Here is a 27,565-nt window from a genome sequence, read left to right as displayed (position 1 = left end):
TGACAGTGTGCTGATTGGCCATTTCTTTTGGCCAAAGATGAGGCGTGATGTTGATCGCTACATGCTACGTTGTGAGATTTGCCGCAAAGCTAAGTCACCTTTAAAGCCGCATGGACTTTATACGCCTTTATCAATTCCTAATACCCCTTGGGAAGATATTTCTATGGATTTTGTTCTTGGATTACCGCGCACTAAGAGGGGGAGTGATTCAGTTTTTGTGGTGGTTGATAGGTTTAGCAAGATGGCTCATTTTATCCCGTGTCATAAGAGCAATGATGGTTCACACATTCTGATTTGTTTTTCTGGGAGGTCGTGCGGCTACATGGAGTACCACGCACTATTGTTTCAGATTGTGACACCAAGTTTCTGAGCTATTTTTGGAAAACGTTGTGGGAAAAACTAGGAACAAAGCTTCTTTTTTCCACTACATGCCACCCACAAATGGATGGACAAACTGAAGTTGTCAACCGCACACTATCAATGATGTTGAGAGCGGTTTTAAAGAAAAATTTGAAGATGTGGGATGAGTATCTCCCCCACGTGAAGTTTGCATACAATAGGGCAGTACATTCGACCACTAAATTTTGTTCTTTTGAAATTGTTTATGGTTTCAGACATGCTGCTCCCATAGATCTTTTTCCTTTACAATTGCAGGAGCAAACTAATCTTGATGCAAGTAATCGTGCTGACTTCGTGAAGAAAATTCATGAGAAGACCAAGGAAAATATTGAGAAGATGACTGAACAATATGCAAAACAAGCAAACAAGGGAAGAAAGAAGGTGCTGTTTGAAGAAGGTGATCTTTTGTGGCTATACCTGCGGAAGGATCGTTTCCCGGATCAACACAAATGCAATTTACAACCACGTGGAGATGGCCCATTCAAAGTGCTTGCAAAGATCAATGACAATGCCTACAAGATTGACCTTCCGATGGATTATGGTGTTAGTCCAACCTTCAATTCCTCCGACCTCTCTCCATACTTTGGACCATCAAAGTCGAGGACGGCTCCTTTTCAAGAGGGGGAGGATGATGAGGACACCACAACCATCGACAAGTCTCCAACAATTATAGGTCCAATCACAAGAAGTCAGGCCAAACTAATAAATGACCAGGTGAACGCTAACTTAAGTTTACCTTGTAAACTTGATGACACAACTATGATTTCATCCCCATTGTTGTTTATTGAACTTAGGTATCACATAAAAGAAACCCAACAACCTATGAGCTCTTCAAGCAACCGGTTTGGAGGAACAAGTTTGGAGGAAACAAGTTTCAAGTGAAGCTGATGTTGTCAGTTTTTACCTCTAATGTTTTGGTGTGCCACACCCATGTGGTGGAGAGACGGGGCTATAGGGGTACATCAACAGAAGCTACATCAAATTATCTTTCCAATGCAAAAAACCTCACATCATTTGGAGTGGTGAGTCAAAAGTTGTATTCATTCTCGTGGAAGGCGTCCAGGCTGTCAAGGCTTCGCGAATTTCCGAGGAGCTCTCTAACAACTCCCAAAGTTGACGGCTTATTCCCCCAATAAAGCCATGCAAACATGTTTACTTTTGAAACCATTTTCACACCTAACCATGGGGGGTTGTCCCTGTTATAAAACCCCATCTCCCCCATCCTCTTGAGAACCTTTTGTCAAGCCATTCAGCTGCAAGCTAATGCAGCAAGACTGCTAGAGAGATCCGAGAGATCTTGCTACCTTTGCTCTTGTGAGTTCATTCGGATTCGCGAGAAGGAGCCTCTGGTTCCCCCTAGTTCGTGCTCTACGGTTCCGGCCGTTTTGTGTGGATTAGTCCTGGTTTGTGGTTCTACGATTGTTCGGACGGTGGGTTGGAGTTCTTGTATCTTCGGCCAGCCTTCCCCAATGTACGGGTTGCATCCAACCTTGGCAGGTATGAAGCTAGTTATCCCGTCTGCTTGCAGCTAGTTATCCCTCCCGATTCGATCCTACGACGAGAAGATCGGGCCACCCTCGGACGTGAACTCGTTCATCGGGTTCCCACCTATCATGATCGGTCCTCAAGTGAACTCTCTTTACCTCCATAGTTTCCATAGGACTGAAACCAATCTAATCCAAGACAAATTCTTGCATGGCAGGGGATATGCTAGTAGAATAGTAAAAAATTAAAATTGTAAGTTGAAGCAAAAGAAGCAGAAGTCATGCTTAATTATGAAAAAAGACTTGTCGTTTTGACTTACTGTATCCAGTTCCAAGGTCTCATCCAGCTTGATACTGAAGCGCCTGTCATCAACTAGGAAATTTCTGTCGCACAGGCTACGCTCGTCTTCGCAGTATTCGCACATACCGAAATCTTTTTCATCGTCAAACATTTACTATGTTCATAGTTGAAACATTAATTGAAAATCGATCGAAGACAACTACCAGGAAACGCGACACATAGATCACTATTACTCAATATGCAATGGGTTGACTTTAGGTCTGTCGAGTTTGCCTTCCTAAACTCTCTTCTCACGTATATGGTGGTCACTGAGGGAGTCCTGGACTAAGGGGTCCTCGGGTGTCCGATCTATTGGAAATGGGACGGACTGATGGGCCGTGAAGATATGAAGACCGAAGACTCTACCCGTGTCCGGATGGGACTCTCCTTGGCGTGGAAGGCAAGCTTGGCGACCAAATATGCATATTCCTTTCTCTATAACCGACCTTGTGTAACCCTAGATCCCTCTGTCTATATAAACCGGAGGGCTAGGTCCGTAGATGGATCCTCAAAATCATAGTCAGGCTAGACTTTTAGGGTTTAGCCATTATGATCTCGTGGTAGATCAACTCTTGTAATACTCATATTCATCAAGATCAATCAAGCAGGAAGTAGGGTATTACCTCCATAGAGAGGGCCCGAACCTGGGTAAACATTGTGTCCCCATCTCCTGTTACCATCGATCATAGACGCATAGTTCGGGACCCCCTACCCGAGATTCGCCGGTTTTGACACCGACATTGGTGCTTTCATTTGAGAGTTCCACTGTGCCATCCTCAAAAGGTTTGATGGCTCCCTCAATCATCTACAACGATGCTGTCCAAGGGGAAGTGTTCCTCCCCGGACAGATCTTCGTGTTCGGCGGCTTCGCACTGCGGGGCAACTTGCTTGGCCATCTGGAGCAGATCGAAAGCTACGCCCATGGCCACCAGGTCAGATTCGGAAGCTTGAACTACGTAGCAGATATCCGCGGAGACTTGATCTTCGATGGATTCGAGACCACGGCAGCCACTCCCAGCCACCACGATGAACATGAATTAGATCTATCATTAGGCCATACCCAGGAAATTGCACCTGAAACCGCTCTGGCCTTAGATCCCAGGCAGGTTGCGGCATCCGAGGACAGGAAGCTCAACCCCGCCACGGAAGCCGCAGACTCCACGGCGTTGGGCCACACACAGACCTAACTTCTAGTAATGCCTGTGTCACCAGAACATCGAACTTGTTTCCGGTTATAAATTCTAAACTATCCGTGTCCGCGCATATCGAGCATGATCGGTCATCGATGGCCGAATTGCTACCTCTTTTAGCAATGCGTTGGTTTTCCCCAAAGAGGAAGGGATGATGCATCAAAGTAGCGTAAGTATTTCCCTCAGCTTTTGAGAACCAAGGTATTAATCCAGTAGGAGGCTACGCACGAGTCCCTCGCACCTGCACAAAAAAAATAAATTCTCGGAACCAACGCAAATAGGGGTTGCCAATCCCTATAGGGCCATTTACGAGAGTGAGATCTGATAGATATGATAAGATAATATTTTTGGTATTTTTATGATAAAGATGCAAAGTAAAATAAATGCAAAGTAAATGGCAAAGTAAATAACTAAGTAGTAGGAGATTGATATGATAAAGATAGACCCGGGGGCCATAGGTTTCACTAGTGGCTTCTCTCGAGAGCATAAGTATTCTACGGTGGGTGAACAAATTACTATTGAGCAATTGACAGAATTGAGCATAGTTATGAGAATATCTAGGTATGATCATGTATATAGGCATCACGTCCGAGAAAAGTAGACCGGCTCCTGCCTGCATCTACTACTATTACTCCACTCATCGACCGCTATCCAGCATGCATCTAGAGTATTAAGTTAAAAACAGAGTAACGCCTTAAGCAAGATGACATGATGTAGAGGGATAGACTCATGCAATATGAAGAAAACCCCATCTTGTTATCCTCGATGGCGACAATACAATACGTGCCTTGCTTCCCTTACTATCACCGGGAAAGGACACCGCAAGATTGAACCCAAAGCTAAGCACTTCTCCCGTTGCAAGAAAGATCAATCTAGTAGGCCAAACCAAACTGATAATTCGAAGAGACTTGCAAAGATAACCAATCATACATAAAAGAATTCAGAGAAGATTCAAATATTATTCATAGATAGACTTTATCATAAACCCACAATTCATCGGTCTCAACAAACACACCGCAAAAAGAAGATTACATAGAATAGATCTCCACAAGAGAAGGGGAGAACATTGTATTGAGATCCAAAAAGAGAGAAGAAGCCATCTAACTACTAACTATGGACCCGTAGGTCTGAGGTAAACTACTCACACTTCATCAGAGGGGCTATGGTGTTGATGAAGAAGACCTCAGTGATCGATGCACCCTCCGACTGAGCTCCGGAACAGGCCCCAAGATGGGATCTCGTGGATACAGAAAGTTACGGCGGTGGAATTAGGGTTTTTGCTCCGTATCTGATTGTTTGGGGGTACGTGGGTATATATAGGAGGAAGAAGTACGTCGGTGGAGCAACAGGGGGCCCATGAGGGTGGAGGGTGCGCCCCCCTACCTCGTGGCCTCCTGTTACGTGTCTTGACGTAGGGTCCAAGTCTCCTGAGTTCTATTCGATGAGAAAATCACATTCCTGAAGGTTTCATTCCGTTTGGACTCCGTTTGATATTCCTTTTCTTCGAAACCCTAAAACAGGCAAAAAAACAGCAATTCTGGGCTGGGCCTCCGGTTAATAGGTTAGTCCCAAAAATAATATAAAAGTGGATAATAAAGCCCAATAATGTCCAAAACAGTAGATAATATAGCATGGAGCAATCAAAAATTAAAGATACATTGGAGACGTATCAAGCATCCCCAAGCTTAATTCCTGCTCGTCCTCGAGTAGGTAAATGATAAAAACAAAATTTTTGATGCGGAGTGCTACTTGGCATAATTTTAATGTAATTCTTCTTAATTGTGGTATGAATATTCAGATCCGAAAGATTCAAGAAAAAAGTTCATATTGACATAAAAATGATAATACTTCAAACATACTAACTAAGCAATTATGTCTTCTCAAAATAACATGGCCAAAGAAAGTTCATCCCTACAAAATCATATGGTTTAGTCATGTTTCATTTTCGTCACACAAGAATGCTATCATCATGCACAACCCCGATGACAAGCCAATCAATTGTTTCATACTTTAGTAATCTCAAACCTATAAACTTTCACGCAATATATGAGCGCGAGCCATGGACATAACACTATATAGGTGGAACAGAATATAATGAGGGGGTTATGTGGAGAAGAAAAAAAAGGAGGAAGTCTCACATCAACGAGGCTAATCAATGGGCTATGGAGATGCCCACCGATTGATGTTAATCCAAGGAGTAGGGATTGCCATGCAACAGATGCACTAGAGCTATAAATGTATGAAAGCTCAACAAAAGAAACTAGTGGGTGTGCATCCAACTTGCTTGCTCACGAAGACCTAGGGCACTTGAGGAGGCCCATTGTTGGAATATACAAGCCAAGTTCTATAATGAAAATTTCCCACTAGTATATGAAAGTGATAACATGAGAGACTCTCTACTATGAAGATCATGGTGCTACTTTGAACCACAAGTGTGGCAAAGGATAGTAACTTTGTCCCTTCTCTCTTTTTCTCTCATTTTTTTTCTTTTTGGGCCTTTTCTATTTTTTTATGGCCTTTCTCTTTTTTTGGGCCTTCTCTTTTTTATGGCCTTTCTTTTTTTATATATTCCTCACATGGGACAATGCTCTAGAAAATGATGATCATCACACTTCTATTTATTTACAACTCAATGATTACAACTCGATACTAGAACAAAGATGACTCTATATGAATGCCTCCGGCGGTGTACTGGGATAAGCAATGGACCAAGAGTGACATGTATTAAAGAATTATGAACGGTAGCTTTGCCACAAATACTATGTCAACTACATGACCATGCTAAGCAATATGACAATGATGAATGTGTCATGATGAACGGAATGATGGAAAGTTGCATGGAAATATATCTCGAAATGGCTATGGAAATGCCATAATAGGTAGGTATGGTGGCTATTTTGAGGATGATATAAGGAGGTTTATGTGTGAAAGAGCATATCATATCACAGGGTTTGGATGCACCGGCGAAGTGTGCGCCAACTCTCAATGTGAGAAAGGGCAATGCACGGTACCGAAGAGGCTAGCAAGGATGGAAGGGTGAGAGTGCGTATAATCCATGGAATCAACTTTAGTCATAAAGAACTCACATACTTATTGCAAAAATCTACAAGTCATCAAAAACCTCGGTACTACGCGCATGCTCCTAGGGGGATAGATTGGTAGGAAAAGACCATCGCTCGTCCCCGACCGCCACTCATAAGGAAGACAATCAAATAACACCTCATGTTTCAAATTTGTTGCATAACATTTACCATACGTGCATGCTACGGGACTTGCAAACCTCAACAGAAGTATTTCTCAATTTCACAACTACTCAACTAGCACGACTTTGATATTATTACCTCCATGTCTCAAAACAATCATCAAGCATCAAACTTCTCTTAGTATTCAACACACTCATAAGAAAGTTTTATTATTAATCTTGCATACCAAGCTTATTAGGATTTTAAGAAAATTACCATGCTATTAAGACTCTCAAATAATCTAAGTGAAGCATGAGAGATCAATAGTTTCTATAAAAAAATCCACCACCATGCTCTAAAAGATATAAGTGAAGCACTAGAGCAAAATTATATAACTCAAAAGATATAAGCGAAGCACATAGAGTATTCTAACAAATTCCAAATTATGTATGGCTCTCTCAAAAGGTGTGTACAACAAGGATGATTGTGGTAAACTAACAAGCAAAGACTCAAATAATACAAGACGCTCCAAGCAAAACACATATCATGTGGCGAATAAAAATATAGCTCCAAGTAAAGTTACCGATAGAAGTAGACGAAAGAGGGGATGCCTTCCGGGGCATCCCCAAGCTTTGGCTATTAGGTGTCCTTAGATTATCTTGGGGGTTCCATGGGCATCCCCAAGCTTAGGATCTTGCCACTCTTTGTTCCATAATCCATCAAATCTTTACCCAAAACTTGAAAACTTCACAACACAAAACTTAAAGTAGAAAATCTCGTAAGCTCCATTAGCGAAAGAAAACAAAAGACCCCTTAAAGATACTGCAATGAAATCATTATTTATTTATATGGGTGTTATACCTACTGTATTCCAACTTCTCTATGGTTTATAAACTATTTTACTAGCCATAGATTCATCAAAATAAGCAAACAACACACGAAAAACAGAATCTGTCAAAAACAGAACAGTCTGTAGTAATCTGTAGCTAGCGCAAGATCTGGAACCCCAAAAATTCTAAAATAAATTTCTGGACGTGAGGAATTTATCTATTAATATCTGAAAAAACAATTAACTAAATATCAATTTCCAAATAAAAATGACAGCAGTTCTCGTGAGCGCTAAAGTTTCTGTTTTTTACAGCAAGTTCAACAAGACTTTCCCCAAGTCTTCCCAACGATTCTACTTGGCACAAACACTAATTAAACACAAAAAACACAACCAAAACAGAGGCTAGATAATTTATTTATTACTAAACAGGAGAAAAAGCAAGGAATAAAAATAAAATTGGGTTGCCTCCCAACAAGCGATGTCGTTTAACGCCCCTAGCTAGGCATAACAAGCAAGAATAGATCTAGGTATTGCCATCTTTGGTAGGCAATCCATAACTGGCTCTCATAATAGATTCATAAGGTAATTTAATTTTCTTTCTAGGAAAGTGTTCCATGCTTTTCCTTAATGGAAATTGAAATCTAATATTTCCTTCCTTCATATCAATAATTGCACCAATCGTTCTAAGGAAAGGTCTACCAAGAATAATAGGACATGAAGGATTGCAATCTATGTCAAGAACGATAAAATCTATGGGCACATGATTCCTATCTGCAACAATAAGAACCTCATTAATTCTTCCCAAAGGTTTCTTAATAGTGGAATCCGCAAGGTGCAAGTTTAGAGAGCAATCATCAAAATCACGGAAACCTAACAAATCACACAAAGTCTTTGGATCGTGGAAACACTAGCACCCAAATCACATAAAGCATAGCATTCATGATCTTTAATTTTAATTTTAATAGTTGGTTCCCACTCATCATAAACTTTTCTATGTATAGAAACTTCCAATCCAAGTTTTTCTTCATAAGATTCCATCAAGGCATCAACGATATGTTTAGTAAACGCTTTATTTTGACTGTAAGCGTGAGGAGAATTTAGCACAGATTGTAACAAGGAAATACAATCAATCAAAGAGCAATTTTCATAGTTAAATTCCTTGAAATCCATAATAGTGGGTTTAGCAACATCTAGGGTTTTAATTTCTTCAATCCCACTTTTATCAAATTTAGCATCAAGAGCAAAATATTCAGAATTCTTGGAACGCCTTCTAGGTAAAGATGGATCATATTCAGTCCCATAATTATCAAGATTCATATTGCAAAACAAAGATTTAATAGGGGACACATCAATAACTTTTAGATCTTCATCATTATTTTCATAGGAACTAGAAGAACACGCTTTTATAAAGGCATCTTTCTTAGCACGCATCCTAGCGGTTGTTTCTTTGCACTCATCAATGGAAATTCTCATGGCTTTGAGAGACTCATTGATATCATGCTGAGGTGGAATAGATCTAAGTTTCAAAGAATCAACATCAAGAGCAATTCTATCAACGTTCCTAGCCAAATCATCAATCTTAAGCAATTTCTCTTCAATCATAGCATTAAAATTCTTTTGCGAAGTAATAAATTCTTTAATATTAGATTCAAAATCAGAGGGCATCTTATTATAATTTCCATAAGAATTATTGTAGGAATTACCATAATTATTAGAGGGATTACTAGGATAAGGCCTAGGGTTGAAATTTCCTCTATACACGTTATTACCAAAATTGTTCCTACCAACAAAATTCACATCCATAGATTCATTATTATTCTCAATCAAAGTAGACAAGGGAATATCATTAGGATCAGAAGAAACACTCTTATTAGCAAATAATTTCATAAGTTCATCCATCTTTCCACTCAAAACATTAATTTCTTCTATCACATGCACCTTTTTATTAGTAGATCTTTCAGTATGCCATTGAGAATAATTAACCATAATATTATCTAGGAGTTCAGTAGCTTCTCCTAAAGTGATTTCCATAAAAGTGCCTCCCGTGGCCGAATCTAAAAGATTTCTAGAAGCAAAATTCAATCCGGCATAAATTTTTGTATAATCATCCATAAAATTAAACCATGAGTAGGGCAATTACGTATCATTAATATCATTCTCTCCCAAGCTTGTGCAACATGTTCATGATCAAGTTGCTTAAAGTTCATAATATCGTTTCTAAGAGAGATGATCTTAGCAGGAGGAAAATAATTAGAGATAAAATCATCTTTGCACTTGTTCCATGAATCAATTCTATTTTTAGGCAAAGACGAAAACCAAGATTTAGCATGATCTCTAAGAGAAAAAGGAAATAGCTTCAATTTAAAATATCATTATCCACATCTTTCTTCTTTTGCATGTCACACAAATCAACGAAGTTATTTAGATGGGTAGCGGCATCTTCACTAGGAAGGCTATAGAACGGATCTTTCATAACAAGATTCAGCAAAGCAGCATTAATTTCACAAGATTCAGCATCGGTAAGAGGAGCAATCGGAGAGCTAATAAAATCATTGTTGTTGGTATTGGTGAAGTCACACAATTTAGTATTATCTTAAGCCATCGTGACAAACAAGCAAACTAACACACAAGCAAACAAAAAGCAAGCGGGAACAAAGAGGCAAATAGAGGGAGGTTAGAGAGAGAGGGCAAATAAAACGGCAAGGGTGAAGTGGGGCAGAGGAAAACGAGAGGCAAATGGCAAATAATGTAATGCGGGAGATAAAGGTATGTGATGGGTACTTGGTATGTTGACTTTTGCGTAGACCTCCCCGGCGACGGCGCTAGAAATCCTTCTTGCTACCTCTTTTAGCACTGCGTTGGTTTTCCCCGAAGAGGAAGGGATGATGCAGCAAAGTAGCGTAAGTATTTCCCTCAGTTTTTGAGAACCAAGGTATCAATCCAGTAGGAGGCTACGCATGAGTCCCTCGCACCTGCACAAAAAAAATAAATCCTCGCAACCAACGCAAATAGGGGTTGTCAATCCCTATAGGGCCACTTATGAGAGTGAGACCTGATAGATATGATAAGATAATATATTTTGTATTTTTATGATAAAGATGCAAAGTAAAATAAAGGCAAAGTAAATGGCAAAGTAAATAACTAAGTAGTAGGAGATTGATATGATAAAGATAGACCCGGGGGCCATAGGTTTCACTAGTGGCTTCTCTCGAGAGCATAAGTATTCTACGGTGGGTGAACAAATTACTGTTGAGCAATTGACAGAATTGAGCATAGTTATGAGAATATCTAGGTATGATCATGTATATAGGCATCACGTTCAAGACAAGCAGACCGACTCCTGCCTGCATCTAATATATTACTCAACTCATCGACCGCTATCCAGCATGCATCTAGAGTATTAAGTTAAAAACAGAGTAAAACCTTAAGCAAGATGACATGATGTAGAGGGATAGACTCATGCAATATGAGGAAAACCCCATCTTGTTATCCTCGATGGCAACAATACAATACATGCCTTGCTGCCCTTACTGTCACCGGGAAAGGACATCGCAAGATTGAACCCAAAGCTAAGCACGTCTCCCATTGCAAGAAACATCAATCTAGTAGGCCAAACCAAACTGATAACTCGAAGAGACTTGCAAAGATAACCAATCATACATAACAGAATTCAGAGAAGATTCAAATATTATTCATAGATAGAGTTGATCATAAACCCACAATTGATCGGTATCAACAAACACACCACAAAAAGAAGATTACATCGAATAGATCTCCACAAGAGAAGGGGAGAACATTGTATTGAGTTCCAAAAAGAGAGAAGAAGCCATCTAACTACTAACTATGGACCCGTAGGTCTGAGGTAAACTACTCACACTTCATCGGAGGGGCTATGGTGTTGATGAAGAAGCCCTCCGTGATTGATGCCCCCTCCGGCGGAGCTCCGGAACAGGCCCCAAGATGGGATCTCGTGGATACAGACAGTTACGGCGGTGGAATTAGGGTTATGGCTCCGTATCTGATCATTTGGGGGTACGTGGGTATATATAGGAGGAAGAAGTACGTCGGTGGAGCAACAGGGGGCCCATGAGGGTGGAGGGCGCGCATAGGGGGGGGGGGGGGTTGGCGCGCCCCTACCTCTTGGCCTCCTGTTACGTGTCTTGATGTAGGGTCCAAGTCTCCTGAGTTGTATTCGATGAGAAAATCACGTTCCCGAAGGTTTCATTCTGTTTGGACTCCATTTGATATTCCTTTTCTTCGAAACCCTAAAACAGGCAAAAAAAACAGCAATTCTGGGTTGGGTCTCTGGTTAATAGGATAGTCACAAAAATAATATAAAAGTGGATAATAAAGCCCAATAATGTCCAAAACAGTAGATAATATAGCATGGAGCAATCAAAAATTATAGATATGTTGGAGACGTATCACGAATTCAGCGCCGCAGACATCTTCCGACACATGCCTTTGGGCACATGCTAAACTCGTTAAGAGCACTATCTTTAGCAGGAGGCTCACAACCGAATTGTGTCCAGTTCGAACCGAAGGCTGATGATGGAGAATTTCACTTCCCACCCACCGCCCACTTCATAACCACTGTCAAAGACCTAACTGAGATGCTCGATTACGGCTCCGACGACATCGATGGTATGGACGACGATGCCCGAGAAGAAGAGGCCTAGAACCCGCCGTTCACCGGACGCTGGACGACCACTTCCTCGTGTGATGTATACATGGTGGATGCACCAAAGGATAATAGCGGCGATGACAAGGAAGATCTAGTTGAGGATAAACCTCCTGAGATACAATCGAAGCGCCGGTGTCAGCGGCGCTGCTCCAAGTCACGCCACAGTAAAGACAGCAACACCGGCACAGGAGAAGATAACACTCCGGAAGGTGCCGAAGACAACAAAGACCCCGTTGATGAAGGTATTAAACAGGCCACGCACGAAGACTCGGAGGACAGTAATTACCTTTCGCTCTCCGAGGATGAGGCGAGCCTCGGCACTTAGGATTTCATCAGGCCTGAGGAACCCCTTGAGCAGGAGCGCTTCAAGCGCCAGCTAATATCCACTGCAAGGAGCCTGGAAAAGAAGCATCAGCAGCTTCAAGCTGACACTACTAGGAAAAGGGCTATAGATGGAAATGACACTAATGGCGCACCAGACATGTGGTGCGCCATTAGTATATACTAATGGCGCACCATGTGTTGGTGCGCCATTAGTGTCCAAATACTAATGGCGCACCACATCCACGGTGCGCCATTAGTAACATTTTTTTTCATTTTTTTTCAAAACTAGTAATGGCGCACCGTGGGAGTGGTGCGCCATTACTAGTTAAACTAGTAATGGCGCACCACATCCACGGTGCGCCACTAGTAAGTTATTTTCAAAAAAAAATCCAAATTTTTTTATTTATTTTTTCAAAACTAGTAATGGCGCACCAGTGGACAGTGCGCCATTACTAGTTAAAACTAGTAATGGCGCACTGTCAACTGGTGCGCCATTACTAAGTTTTTTTTAACTTTTATCAGAATTTGTTTTATTGTTTTTTCAAAACTAGTAATGGCACACCGTGGGTGTGCTGCGCCATTACTAGTTTAACTAGTAATGGTGCACCACTCACACGGTGTGCCATTACTAACTTGACCCAAAACGTACCGAATGCACCCCCCAATTACTAGTTTTTTATATGAAAAATCATCTACTAGAAAAGTTACATCCGAATTTAACAGGGGAACCCCATTAAACATTTTCAAAATCCCCAAAAACCTAACAGAAAAAAAGTTACGGGGCTTTTAAGATCCGGAGGCAAAAAAATTCAAAAAATTTCAAACTTACTAGTGGCGCACCGTATGCTAGGTGCGCCACTAGTAACAGAAAAAAAATTGGTTTCGAAAAAAATAATTTGAATTATTTTTCAAAATATGATACGTAATATGACCGGGAAGTTTGAAATATTTTTTAAAAATTTATCATTCTCATTCTCATGAACAAAGTCCTAGACATCAGCAAGGTTTAATAGGATTGATATGATAGATATATGAGCAAGTGCCTGTGAAGTGAGGTGGTGCTAGGGTTGGATAGAACTATGAAGTTAAGTGTGCTTGGGCTGGAGTAGTGTGAGGATGGGTGACCTTCCGGGAAGTATGACCACATAGTGCGATTTGACCTAAGATTAAGCATATTGACTTGAGAATAAGCCATAGTGACCCGAGATTAAGAAAGAAATAAAAAAATTGATTTTTTTTAAAAAACATTTGAAAAAAATTATTACTAATGGCGCACTTCTATGTGGTGTGCCATTACAAAGTCAGATAGTAATGGCGCACCTCTAGGCATACTAATGGCGCAGTACTGGTGCGCCATTAGTATCTGGTATACCACTGGTGCGCCATTAATAAAAATATACTAGTGGCGTGATACTAATGGCGCACCAGTAGTGCGCCATTAGTACGCAAAACTGGTGCGCCATTAGTAGGCCTTTTCCTATTAGTGTGATCAAGATCTGCTCAACGATAAATGGACCGATGTCCTAGCAGCCGAAGAATACGGCCTCAAGCACCCAGCCAAAAGCTACCCGAAGCACAAATTGCTACCTTAGTTCGACGACGAGGCGCCGGAACACATTCCACCATCGCGCAATGCGGCTGACCGACCACCACGTGATCGAGATAGAATGACAACTCTAGCCGAACACCAGCCCGCCCCACCTCATCACAAAGGTAGAGGTAAATCAGCTCGCGGTCATTCATATGACCTTCGACAGGACCTGCACAATAAAGCAGGACATACCAAATCGATCTATGGATCGCGAGGACGTGCCCCGACACGCGACGACGGCCACCTATTTGGATGTGACAAACCTAGTCATGCGTGGGATGAAAGCCTCAGACGGACTCCATCAGAGCTACGTCGCGATACAACCCGATATAGAGGCGCCCCACACCCTCATTGCTTCACCGACCAAGTCATGGAACATGAATTCCCACAAGGGTTCAGACCCGTGAATATAGAATCGTACAATGGAACTACAGACCCCGCGGTATGGATCGTAGACTTCATTCTCCATATTCATATGGCCCGCGGCGATGGCCTTCATGCCATTAAATACCTCCCCCTAAAACTCAAAGGACCAGCCCGGCACTGGTTGAACAGCCTGCCCGAAAATTCCATTGGCAGCTGGGAGGACTTGGAAGAAGCCTTCCTTGATAACTTCCAAGGTACATATGTTCGACCTCCGGACGCTGATGGCTTAAGCCATATAGTTCAACAACCCGGAGAGTCCGCTAGGAAATTCTGGACTAGGTTCTTAACTAAAAAGAACCAGATCGTCGACTATCTGGATGCCGAAGCCCTAGCGGCCTTTAAACACAGCATCCGCGACGAATGGCTCGCCCGCCACCTCGGCCAAGAGAAACCAAAGTTCATGGCGGCCCTCACGGCACTCATGACTCGCTTTTGTGCGGGTGAGGATAGTTGGCTAGCCCGTAGCAAGAACAATGCAAACGACGTCGGCACCCCTGAGCTAAAAATAGCAACGACAAGTCTCGACGCAACAGAAACAAGCGTCGAAACAACAATGACAACACCGAGGATACGACAGTCAATGCTGGATTCAGTGGGTCTAAGTCCGGTCAGCGGAAGAAGCCGTTCAAACAGAACAATTCGGGTCCATCTAGCTTGGACCGCATACTTGATCGTTCGTGCTAGATTCATGGCACCCAAGACAAACCACCCAATCATTCCAATAGAGATTGTTGGATTTTTAAACAGGCTGACAAGTTAATTGCCAAAAATAAGGATAAGGGATCGCAAAGCGAAGACAACGACGAGAAGCCCCGGCCGCCGAACACAGGGGGACAGAAGAAGTTTCCCCCCAGGTCAAAACGGTGAACATGATATATGCTACCCACATCCCCAAGAGGGAGTGCAAGCGCGCACTCAGGGACGTCTACACGATAGAGCCAGTCGCCCCAAAATTTAATCCATGGTCGTCATTCCAGATCACTTTTGAAGCGAGGAGTTCATCTTCGATATCGTCCCCTTTCGCAGCGGCTACCATGCACTGCTCGGACGAACCGCATTTGCTTGAATCAACGCGGTGCCACACTACACTTATCTCAATCTCAAGATGCCCGGACCACGCGGCATCATAACAGTCAATGGAAACATGGAACACTCCCTCTGCACCGAGGAGCACACCGCTGCCTTAGCGGCAGAGGCACAGGGCGGCCTTTTCAAGAAGAACCTCAATTCGGCGATCGATCCCCTGGACACTGTCAAGAGAGTCTGAACCATTCTGCAGAAGGACAACTCGGCTCGTCAAGAGCTCGACTAGCAATTTGCCCTTCGTCCCAGTCCAGACCAAGTGGTGGCAATTGTACCGCGCGTACATAATTACGCACTAAAAGTACCATGGACACAAATGGAGGCATAATCAGCTTGTGATCCACAATACGGCTCGACCGCCCCGTACACACACAATTTCACTATTTCCTTTTTTCTTTCTTATTTTTCTCTTTTTCACGGGCCTTTTCTGGCGGCTTGACCATCGATTCTTTTCGAAGGATACAAACACCAAGGCGATAAGAAGCATGGAAGTACTGGGGAATCTTTAGGTGGTTCCTTTAACGATCCCTTAACCTGTTTTTCAGGACCCACACGCAGCTCTCCCTTGGTTAAGGCATAGTAAATAGCCTTCTGCTTATTGCATTACTTGTATAAATGCACTTTAACACACCAATGAAATTATAATAGAAATAGTTTGCGGCCCAAATTTTACGGCTCTAGCTTACCACTTGTTGTTATTTTGCTTCCTTTTTGTCTTTTCTTTTCTGGTAACTTTATCAGATAACACCCGTACACTCTAGTGCGTTTCAATTTTCCAAGGGCAACAAAAGTCCGAACACTTTTACATTACAGTTCGGCACCCCGAATTTAGCACTATATGCATTGGATTAGAATCATATCTTTGGTCAATAGTTGGGTTTCCCGGCTCTTGTGCTTACTACCTTACGTTCCGCTATACCGGCTAGGGTAGTAAAGGGAGAACTACTACGATTGTGCGCTGGTTTACCCAAGTGAGCACCTCAGTAGAGAAAGCCGAAAACTGACTGTCATGATGCAGCGAGAGCCGGTCAGCTCTTCAGAGGTCTCAAATCCTTAGAGATTTTTGCTCTGCATTATGCGAGGGATTGGTACTTACCCAATCAAGTGTTTATAGCATCCTAGTCTGGATACTAGGGGCTGCACCTATATTTCTATTGTCAAACTCCTATGGCTAAGTGAGGGTGCTAAAGCTGTATAGTCCGATTGCCTGGTTCATTGCGCTAAACACCTCCTTCAAGGACCAAACAATTCGATCAAGAGTGTTTGGATTACATCCCGAACACCCCCGTATTTCCGACATGGGGGCAGAAGCCGACGACTGGCCAACTCTCTGGTTTCACATAACATGGCCGCACATGAGGAGAATTTTTTAACAAAACATTATTTTACCTAGCAATTTTGTTTCATCATACAAGGCAAAGACAACATGAATGTATTCATTCGAAAATAATGTCTTGCGCACATTGTGTTGCTACAATGCGAGACCCCTCCAGGACATCTGCAAAATACCGCTCGGGTGTGCGGTGCTCCTTGCCCTCTGGCGGCCCTTCAGTCGTCAGCTTGACCGCGTCCATCTTTGCCCACCACACCTTGACGCGGGCGAAGGCCATGCGCGCACCTTCAATGCAGGACGATCGCTTGACGACGTCCAGCCGAGGACAGGCGTTCACCAGCTGCTTCACAAGCCTGAAGTACCTGCCGGGCATAGCTTCGGCAGGCCACAGCCGGATTATCAAATCCTTCATGGCCAGTTCGGCCACCCTATGCAGCTCAACCAGCTGTTTTAGCTGATCGATGAAGGGCACGGGATGCTCTGGCACAAGGTATTGTGACCAGAACAGTTTCTCCGTTAAGCTTTCTTCTTCGGCTCGGAAGAACTCCGCGGCGTCGGACACACTACGCGGAAGATCTGCAAATGCCCCTGGAGAACTCCGAATCCGAGTTAGTAAGAAATACTTCTTCTTAACATACTTGCTTTGCATACTAAACGCCTTACCCGCCGCGAGCTTCGTGGCCTCCTGGATCTCTTAGAGGGCACCCTGGGCTTCAACCCGGGCCGCTTCCGCGCCTTGGTGAGCTTTTGAGAGTTCAGCCTCCAAGGCCTCATACTTGTTCACAACATCTTGGAGCTCTTGCTGGACCTCGTTCAGCCTGGCCTTAAGCTTCTTACGAGCGGCCTGCTCCTTGACAGCTTTCCCCTCGGCTTCGGCTAGGGCCTTTTTAAGGGCCTCGACCTCGGTCATTGCTCCTACACATATCATGAAACTACGGTCAATATGCGTCATTTATTATTTCCAAATACATAGCTAGTCACTACATACCTTGCTGGTCTTCCAGCTGCTTCCTCGCCTGGCCGAGCTCCTCTTCGGCCTGCTCCAGTCTCTGCTTTAGTCCGGAGACTTCGGCAGTGTGTGAGGCCGCGGCCAGCAATGAAGGCTACGTATTCACATCAAACACATTTTAGTTAGTTCCTACGAAATTTCATTGATCATCTGTCCGGATTTTCTTTTTGAACACCAGACAGTGTCTCAGGGGCTTCTGTCTATATTGGGATTTTCCCTGTTACGTTGCTTACCTCAAAATCTGTCAGCAGGCCACTGCAGGCTTCGGTCAGTCCACTCTTGATGGACTGAACCTTCTCAATCACCGTACCCATAAGGATACGGTGTTCTTCCACAATGGAAGCGCCTCGTAGATCTTCCAGTAGATTATCAACTGCCTCTGGTTGGACAGAGGTCACCGGTGGTACAGGCACACCCCCTTCTTTTGAAGGAGGTTGTTTTCCGAATTCTGGAGCCGCAGGGGTCTCCGGAATCGTATTCGGCTGGGGGCCGAACTGATTGGGGCCCCCAATCGCTATGGGGATCTGCTCCCCCATGTGTTCGGAAGCCGAGGTCTTGCCTCCGGGCGCCACCATAACGGCCTCCTGAACCTCTGCCTGGCATGGGAAGGTCCTTTGGGACAACATCTCGTCATCTCCCTTGACCTTGGTAGAGTAAGCGGCCGGTGGTGTCTCGCTAGCCATTGCCTTTGAATCCAACAAGCCTCTTGATGAGGACCGCTGGGAGCTGTCATGTGCCGGACTGCGATAACATTATTAACCATATTAATACCGTAGAGTGGAGAGGCCGGATAAATAGATGAGTGCGGGTTCTTAGTACTCACGATGCGGCCAGGGGCTTGGTCCGCGGCCTTCGCTCTGGGCTGCTGTCGACGTCCCAGGCGGAGTTATCCACAAGGGGACCTTTCCCGCTCTTGGGCGCCTCCACCTCCAGATTTGTGGATGCCGCCCTCTTCTTCCTCCTCCCTTCAGGGGGAGAGTCGCTCTCCTCCTCCTCCTCCTCCTCCTCATCATCATCATCGTCGTCTTCAGCGGAGGAGGAGCGGGTCTTGTCGTGGGTTTGTCACGGCAGATGTCCTTGTGAAAGGACTTAGTTGTGGAGCCATCGCTATGGGTTAGCTTAAAGGGGTTAAACCGGACAAGGGGACATGGGAAGTTTTATACTAGTTCGGCCCCTTCGAGGAAGGTAAAAGCGTACGTCTAGTTGTCATTGGTATTGCTAGGGTTTCGGAGGCCAGGGAGTGAATCCGCTTTGTCTGGCTCTCGAGTTGTTGTCTGTCCCTAAACCGCGGCCGGGTCGTCCCTTTATATACATAGGTTGACACCCGCCGGGCTACAGAGTCCCATAGCCGGATCATAAACATATCCAGTTCGATCTCTATTCTTCCTATCTTATAATACAAGTTACATGACTAGATCGGTTTACATTTACATGCCTTAACCCGCCTTTGGGCCTTGCACCTTCGTGAAGCGCCATCATCCTTGCATCTTCCTGGGCTTTTAATCTTCAAAGAGTCAACCCGGCTACATAAGACCGGTTTACCTCCAGTAGTAATATCCCCAACATTAGGCCCCAGATTGGTTTGAACTTGTTCATTTCAATCTTCTATACTTAGAAAAATTCCTCCCTCATCATCTTCACTTTGATCTTGTAAACCGCCGTGACGTCATACTTCCAGATTATGATAATCCGCCCTGACGTCATCTATCCGTTGATGTCGAAGATTACCTTCATTTAATGTGTATTCAGTCACCGAGGCGACACCTTTATTAACTTATCCATTGTTTGGGCTCCTCAATTCCCGCACTTGCCATTTTATCGCTTCGCCTTATAAATAGGGGCAGAGGACCCCTTTCTTTTCTTTCCGCTACCCATTCATCTCTTCTTCTTCCTCTCGACGACCCCGCACTCGAGCACCGCCGTCATCTTCGAATCTCGCCTCTGCTTCGTCGTCGGCCGCTGCATCAACCTGTTCGCACCAGAGTTCCACAGCGCCCGTCCGCTGCTTCCGTGGTCGAAGTAAGTCCTATCCCCCTTCTTTCCTAGATCCATTAGGGTTTCCTCGCTGTTCTTGAGGTTCATCAGAGCTTATAGCGCTGTGCTTCCTTGGCCCGTAGATGAACGCTTCGTACTTATCATATCCCTTGCCGTGATGAATCTTCTGTTACCCTCACAAATCCTTATACGCAAAAAACTGTTGCAGTCCTTCATAAACTGTTTTGGGTCTTACCCTTTTTAGGTCGAAATATTTTTCTTTTCTGTCTTATCTTAGATCCGAAATATTTATACATCTCTATGAAATCTGTTTCTCCTCACACCATCATAAGCGGTTTAACTTTGCATAATCAATCTGTACCTTTAGCCCTCTGATAAACCGGAGGAGCCCTTTACCTTCATAGTTGTACTCCGGTTTAACAATGTCTGAATATTCCTGTCCTGGTATTACTTTCTTCTTTTTTTATTGCATTGGTCTCCTGTTTACGCCATTTCACATATCAATATATTTCTTACTCCCTTGTATCTTGCATATAATCATGCGTAATTTATAAACCGGCCTTTCATTTTCAGCTTGTTTTTTTCGCAATGGCCAAACAATTCACTGCCTGCAACTAGGCTCGTTCCCGGGTTACTGAGACTCAGTTGAATGAGATGGTCAGCATCGGCTCCCTGCCTAAGAAAACTGAAATCAAATGGCGAGTTCCAGGAACAGAAAATCCTCCAACCCCAAGGCAGGGCGAGGTGGTGGTCTTTGTTGACCACATAGGCCATGGCTTCAAACCGCCAGGGTCAAAGTTTTATCGAGATGTGCTTGCCAGCTTCCAACTTCATCCGCAAGATATTGGTTACAACTTGGTTTCCAATTTATGCAACTTCCAGGTCTTCTGTGAAGTATATTTACAAGAAGAACCAACTACAGAACTGTTCCGGGATTTCTTTCACTTAAACCGGCGCACAGAGATTGTAAATGCCCCGAACACAGAACTTGGTGGTGTCTCGATTCAAAAGCGGAAAGAAGTTGAATTTCCTCATGCCAAACATCATAGCCACCCAAAGGAATGGAACCAAACTTGGTTTTATTGCAGAGACACTTCGCCTGAAGATGAAAATCCCCTCCCCAGCTTTCGTGATCACAGACTATCCAACACTCATCCAATGCCACAACGCGTGAGCTCTTCAGAAAGGGCGAAATACGCTCCTCAATTCGCCAAACTCCGGGCCTTTATGGCGAACGGTTTAACAGGCGTGGACTTTGTGCGCTGTTGGATATCTTGGAGTATCTTGCCGCTAAGCCGGCGTCCCGGTTTAATGTGTGAATATACCGATGAGATTATGAATGAGTCGGAACTGATCTGTAGTCAAACCGGTCTGAGTCCCTTCTATGCCAAGAGCAAACCGCTTGCTGTAAGCATTATACTTCCCCTTCATCTCTAATATTTTTAGCTTATGCAACCTGTAATCCTTCTTCTTTGTATGTAGGGTGATGACCCCTTCTGGAAACGAAAAACTGTAGAGAAAGCGGCAAAGCCGACTGGAGACAAAGCGGTCAAGCCATCCCGCCCGAAAACCAAAGCCGTAAAACGGACATCAAAACGGAAAACGGCTGACCGAATTAACATGGAGCTTGATGATGATACTGATGATCCAGAAGTTGAGGTAGAACTTGACTCACTTGGCTCTCTTTTTCATGCATCTCATTAACAATGATCTTCCTTAGGAGGACGCAGAAGCTAGTCAAGCTGATGATGTAGAGGTAATTACCCTTTCCTCCGGTTCAGAATCTATGCCAACACAAAAATCCCGCCAAGCTGTCCGGAAAGTAAGCTTTTCTCATCCTCTTGCTCACTTGGATCCAACATTTATTTTGAAGACTCAGCAGCATGAAGCTCGCCGGACAACCTGGCACAGTGGCCAACAGGTCACTTTAGCCGGTTTACCTGATACTCCGGTTCGAAAGCGCCTGTCTGAGGTCTCTCCTACTTCTGACCATTCTAACCCCAAGGCAGGTTATTTTGAACAGCCTCTTAATCAGTCCGATTCAAATTATCAGGTGACACCTCCTTCATCTTCTGGTGAATCGACAGCAACTCAACTCCCCCCTTTGAAAACTGTGGCCGGGTAAGTTGTAAAAACCTTTCCTTTCAATGCGTCATAAATCCTTTGAATAGGATGTTAATCCTCTTTTATTCTGTTTGTAGGGCCAAAGCCACACCCAGCAAGAAAGCTCGGACCACCAATCCGCTCGAAGATCCGGTCGCTGAAGAAGAAGAACCAAGAGGTGAACCGGAACAAACTTGTGAACCGGAAAGCCCTCATCCTGCAGCTGCTTCTGATAACCCGCCCCTTGAAAGCCAAAATACTGATGAACCAGCAGACGCTGATCCTGCTGCGCCTGATGCTGAACCGGCAGAACCAAAACGGGCTAGTCTAGTGAAAGATGCTGAAATTCCAATATCATCGACCAAAAACCCTGAAGGCCAAGGTGATGACGTTATTATTACTGGAATGGGCCACAGCTCCCCTGGCCATCCCATCATTTTGGCTCAACATAGTGCCAAAGAAGAGCAAGCTACCAGGGAAAAAGGTAAATGGAGCAGTGATTTATCAAGCTATGCTCATCTTAACGCTGATGAGCTTCATTCTGGCTTCTTGAACCGTTTGCACTCAAACCGGGATTATGAAGACAGTTTGGTGAACTTGATGAAAGAGCGATATGAGGTAAATTCCTCTCCCTTTGTTTATTGATTTATAGCTGAACTACTATCCCAAGTAGCCCCCAAGGGTCGTCTTATGATTATTAATCATAAACCGGGTCTTTGTAACACTTTAAGATTCTCATCATTGATCCTTGCAACGGCAGGTCTCTAATAATAGATAAGACTCATCTTGAAATAATTAGATAACTTTCTGCAGCATAGCCCCCAAAGGCCGGTTTAACTTGGCAAGTTAACCCGGTTTTTAATCCACACATCCGTTTTAGAACAGACCCACATTAGCCCCACAAGTGTCAAGGATAATGCTTGCATTATTCTGGAGACTTGTATAAAGTGTAGTACTTGAGAGCAAATAGGCATTAGCCCCGAAGTATGAAGTGCAAAACTTGTTATACGCTTTTTACTTACCACATATATATGATGTTTGTTTAATATACCTTCAACGTGGCAGGCTGAACTGAGAAGCAAAGATGCCCAAAATTCTGACTTGCAAGAGAATGTGAAGTCACAACAAGCCGAGGCTGAAAAAACCAAAGAGGAGCTGACCCAGGCCCTAGGCGTGATGGAAAAGTTCAAAGAATCTTTCAACAAAGATCGTGCGGACTGGGAAACCGAGAAATCCGGTTTAACCAAAAGAGCGGTAGACGCCGAGGCAGCCCTGAAGCCAGTGGTTGATGAACTAGCTGGTTTGAAATGCAAAATCAATGCTATGACCTCTGCTATCTTTGGTAAGTGCCTGCTTATGTTTGTTGCGCAAGTCGATGAACCTTACAACTGACCAAAATGTTGATAAAATCTTTGGCAGGCACTCGGATCGCTCATCTTGGTACAGATATGCGGATGAAGCTCAAAGAGGCATACACATTGGTTGAACAGCTATACTCTGGGTCTCAGCGGGCTATTAGCATGACAGCTTATAACAGACCGGCCCCAACTTTGATTAAAAAACGCTTGAGAAGTTGGCCATGTTACCAGCCCGCATCGCCGAGTTGAAGAAAGCACCTGCTAGAGCCGGAGCTTTAACTGCACTTATTGGAGCAAAAGCCTGGATTCCAGATCTTGAAGCGGAGGACATCATTGAAGGATACCCAGGAGTTAAAGAAGATGGTTCCAACTTTGATAATGATGATCTCCGGCGGCTGACCAAACAGATGCGACCAACAGCCAGCAAGTTGGCCGATGATATAGATTTGTCCCATTTTCAACCGTTTTACAATGCGGAGGGGAAGAGGCAGCTGGCCGACATCCATGAAGTTGAAGAACTTATGCCTCCGATTCGTAAGCACACTTATGCACCTGATATTAACCCCTCCAATCTTATCCATGAAGAAGCAGTGTTTCAAGCTTTAACTGGAATCGATTGGTCAACGGGTGATTTCCAGCTATTGGGGAGGGATGAAGAAGTGCCCACACCAACTGACCCTCAACCATCAAACCGTCTAGACGAAGCGTTCTGAACCGGTCACCGGTTTACTGTCCACCGTGTGCCGATCTTATGAAAAACAATTATGCCATTGGAGCCGCTTTGAAGACTTCTTGTAATAGGATAGCCAAAAACTCCTTTATTTGCCATGCCATCGAGCATGTTTTGTAATGCCTCATGACAACTTTTGCCACCCTTTGGGATATATTTATGAATAACCCATGATGAGTTTTGTTCCTAGGTTCAACAACTTAAAAGTGTCTAGCGGTTTATCGCTAGACGGGTCAATATATCCAGGAAGTGTACAGGATATAGATGAAAAAATCAAAGTGTTTGTACAAAAAACAATATACATAACATACCTCATTGGTTGAACAACGGTGTATACGGCAAAGGTGTTAACACCAATCCAGAATGTTGATAACCTTATCTCTGTATTGCCGGTTTATATATTAAACCGGACCGGGATAACTACCGGGCTTTCTTTATAACACTGGTGATTTAGTCAAACCAGACTGGGTCAATAAACACCGGTTTATAACTGATCATGTGCCAACAACTTGTAGTTGAGAAGCAAGCCGAGTCAAGGATGCCGGTTTATCAAAAATACTTATGAACTTCAACAAATAAAACTCAAAAAGGGAAATATGCAAGGCTTTTTACGAGCTGCCAGGATCCAAATCGAGGCTTTTCATGGGCTGCCAGGCCTATGAGTTAAACCATTTAACAAAGCCTTTTAAGATGGGCCTCCAATTAACCAATCATCATTTTAACTTTGACAAGTTTAGGGTCTATAAAAGATTGACATGTCAAATGTTCGATGGGTCATACCAGGATTACCTGGACAGGAGTGGCTTACTTGATGAAGGAAGGTTAACCCGGGTTTTTAGGTGAATACACCAGGCTTCCAAGCCGTGGCTTGATAGCCAATTACAAGGGTCCTTTCAAACTCTTTGTTGCTTTGCACAAAGAGCCCCCAAGTAACTTTGTTAGCTGTGCTCAATGGGTGCCCATGTTTAAGTTTGTGCTTTGTGCAACACTCTCTTTGGCCCCACATAATTTCTTTTGTGGCTAAACGCCTATCAAGAGGTGTAGCTGTGGTGTGATAACAACCAAGCCCCCTAGTGATATCCCTTTGTTGTGTCAAACCGATCAAGATGTGTAGCTATGGTTCAGATATGACCAAGCCCCCTAGTGATATTCTTTATATCCGTGCGGTTGTAGAGACCGGTTTAACAAAAACTCCGATTTGTCAGTAGAAATTCTTGTAAGCAGACACATGATGTAAAAAGAACAGAGACCCCGCTTTAATGGAGGCCCCGATTTATTATATAATATATACATCGTCATAAATATGTACATATGAAGAGCCTATGGCTCAAGTATAGTAAGGCCGAAGAAGAACTATGTTCCATGGCCGCTTGGTCTCCTCCTCTAATTGACGTGAGTCTTTATGCTCTCGAACATCAATGAGGTTGTAAGACCCATTGTGCAGATTTTTGCTGACCACAAAGGGTCCTTCCCAAGGTGGGGATAACTTGTGCATATCAATCTGATCCTGGATGAGCCGGAGCACCAAATCGCCTTCTTGAAAGGTTCTCGTTTTAACCCGGCGGCTGTGATAACGTCGGAGATCTTTTTGATAAATCGCCGATCGTGCTGTTGCAAGATCATGCTCTTCATCCAACAGGTCCAGAGAATCCTGACGTGCCTTGTCATTATCAGCTTTAACATAAGCTATTACATGGGGCGAATCATGACGGATGTCACTAGGAAGAACGGCCTCCGCTCCATAGACCATGAAGAACGGTGTGTAACCCATACACCTATTGGGTGTGGTGTTGATGCTCCATAATACAGAAGGTAGCTCCTCAGCCCAACAACCCGGTGTCCGCTTTAAGGGAACCATAAGCCTGGGTTTGATACCCCGTAGAATCTCTTGATTTGCCCTCTCTGCTTGACCATTAGATTGGGGGTGAGCCACCGATGCTAGATCGAGCCGAATGTGCTCACGTTGAGAAAATTCTTCCATCTCCCCCTTTGACAAGTTAGTACCATTATCTGTTATAATGCTGTGTGGAAAGCCAAACCGGAATATCACCTTCTTGATGAATTGAACCGCCGTGGCTGCATCACACTTGCTGACTGGCTCTGCCTCCACCCATTCGGTGAATTAATCAACTGCTACTAACAGGTGGGTCTTTTGTCCTTAGAGCGCTTAAAGGGTCCTACCATATCAAGCCCCCAAGTTGCAAACGTCCACGTAATTGGAATCATCCGCAACTCTTGAGCCAGAACGTGCGCACGGAGGGCGAATTTTTGACACCTGTCACATCTCTTGGCTAAATCTTCCGCATCAGCATGCGCCGTCAACCAATAAAAACCGTGGCGAAAAGCTTTAGCAACCAAAGACTTTGAACCAGCATGGTGACTGCAATCGCCTTCATGGATTTCTCGCAAAATCTCACAACCTTCTTGAGGAGAAACACAACGCTGAATTGCTCCCGAAACGCTGTAGCGATGAACTCCCCGTTGAGTATGGTCATGGACTTGGAACACCGGATTATCTGTCGGGCCAATGTTTCGTCGTCTGGTAACTCGCCCCGGTTCATGTAAGCCAGATATGGGATTGTCCAATCCGGTATGGCATGCAGAGCTGCCACCAACTGAGCCTCCGGATCAGGAACAACCAAATCTTCTTCGGTTGGCACCTTGATTGACGGATTATGCAACACATCAAGAAAGACATTGGGCGGGACCGGTTTATGCTGGGAACCAAGACAACTTAAAGCGTCCGCCGCTTCATTCTTCCGCCGGTCTATATGGTCCACCTGATAACCCTTAAAGTGACCAGCCACTGTGTCCACCTCTCGCCGATATGCAACCATGAGTGGGTCCTTAGAATCCCAAGTGCCAGACACCTGTTGAGCCACTAGATCTGAATCGCCGAAACACTTAACCCGGCTCAAATTCATCTCCTTAGCCATCCGAAGACCGTGGAGCAAAGCCTCATATTCAGCTGCATTGTTAGTGCAAGGGAACATTAAACGGAGGACATAACAAAACTTGTCTCCTCGTGGGGAAGTTAGTATGACTCCAGCCCCCGAGCCCTCCAACTGTCTGGACCCATCAAAATGAATAGTCCAATATGTATTATCTGGTTTCTGTTCAGGTGCCTGTAACTCCGTCCAATCATTGATGAAGTCCATGAGTGCCTGGGATTTGATCGCTGTGCGGGGTATATATTTGAGCCCGTGAGGTCCAACTTCAATAGCCCACTTGGCAATCCGGCCAGTTGCTTCTCTGTTTTGAATGATGTTGCCCAGAGGGGCTGAACTGACCACTGTGATGGGATGGCCCTGAAAATAATGTTTAAGCTTCCGGCTTGCCATAATCACTCCATACACCAGCTTCTGCCAATGCGGATACCTCTGCTTTGACTCAATGAGCACCTCGCTGATATAATAAACCGGTCGTTGAACCGGATATTCCTTGCCAAGCTCCTTGCGCTCTACCACAATGGCTGCGCTAACAGCCCGGGCATTAGCAGCCACAT

This window comes from Triticum urartu, chromosome 1A (genome assembly GCF_056163025.1).
Source record: "Triticum urartu cultivar PI428250 chromosome 1A, HENAU_Tu73, whole genome shotgun sequence".
In the NCBI taxonomy this organism is placed as follows: Eukaryota; Viridiplantae; Streptophyta; class Magnoliopsida; order Poales; family Poaceae; genus Triticum; species Triticum urartu.
This window is presented reverse-complemented; position numbering follows the sequence as displayed.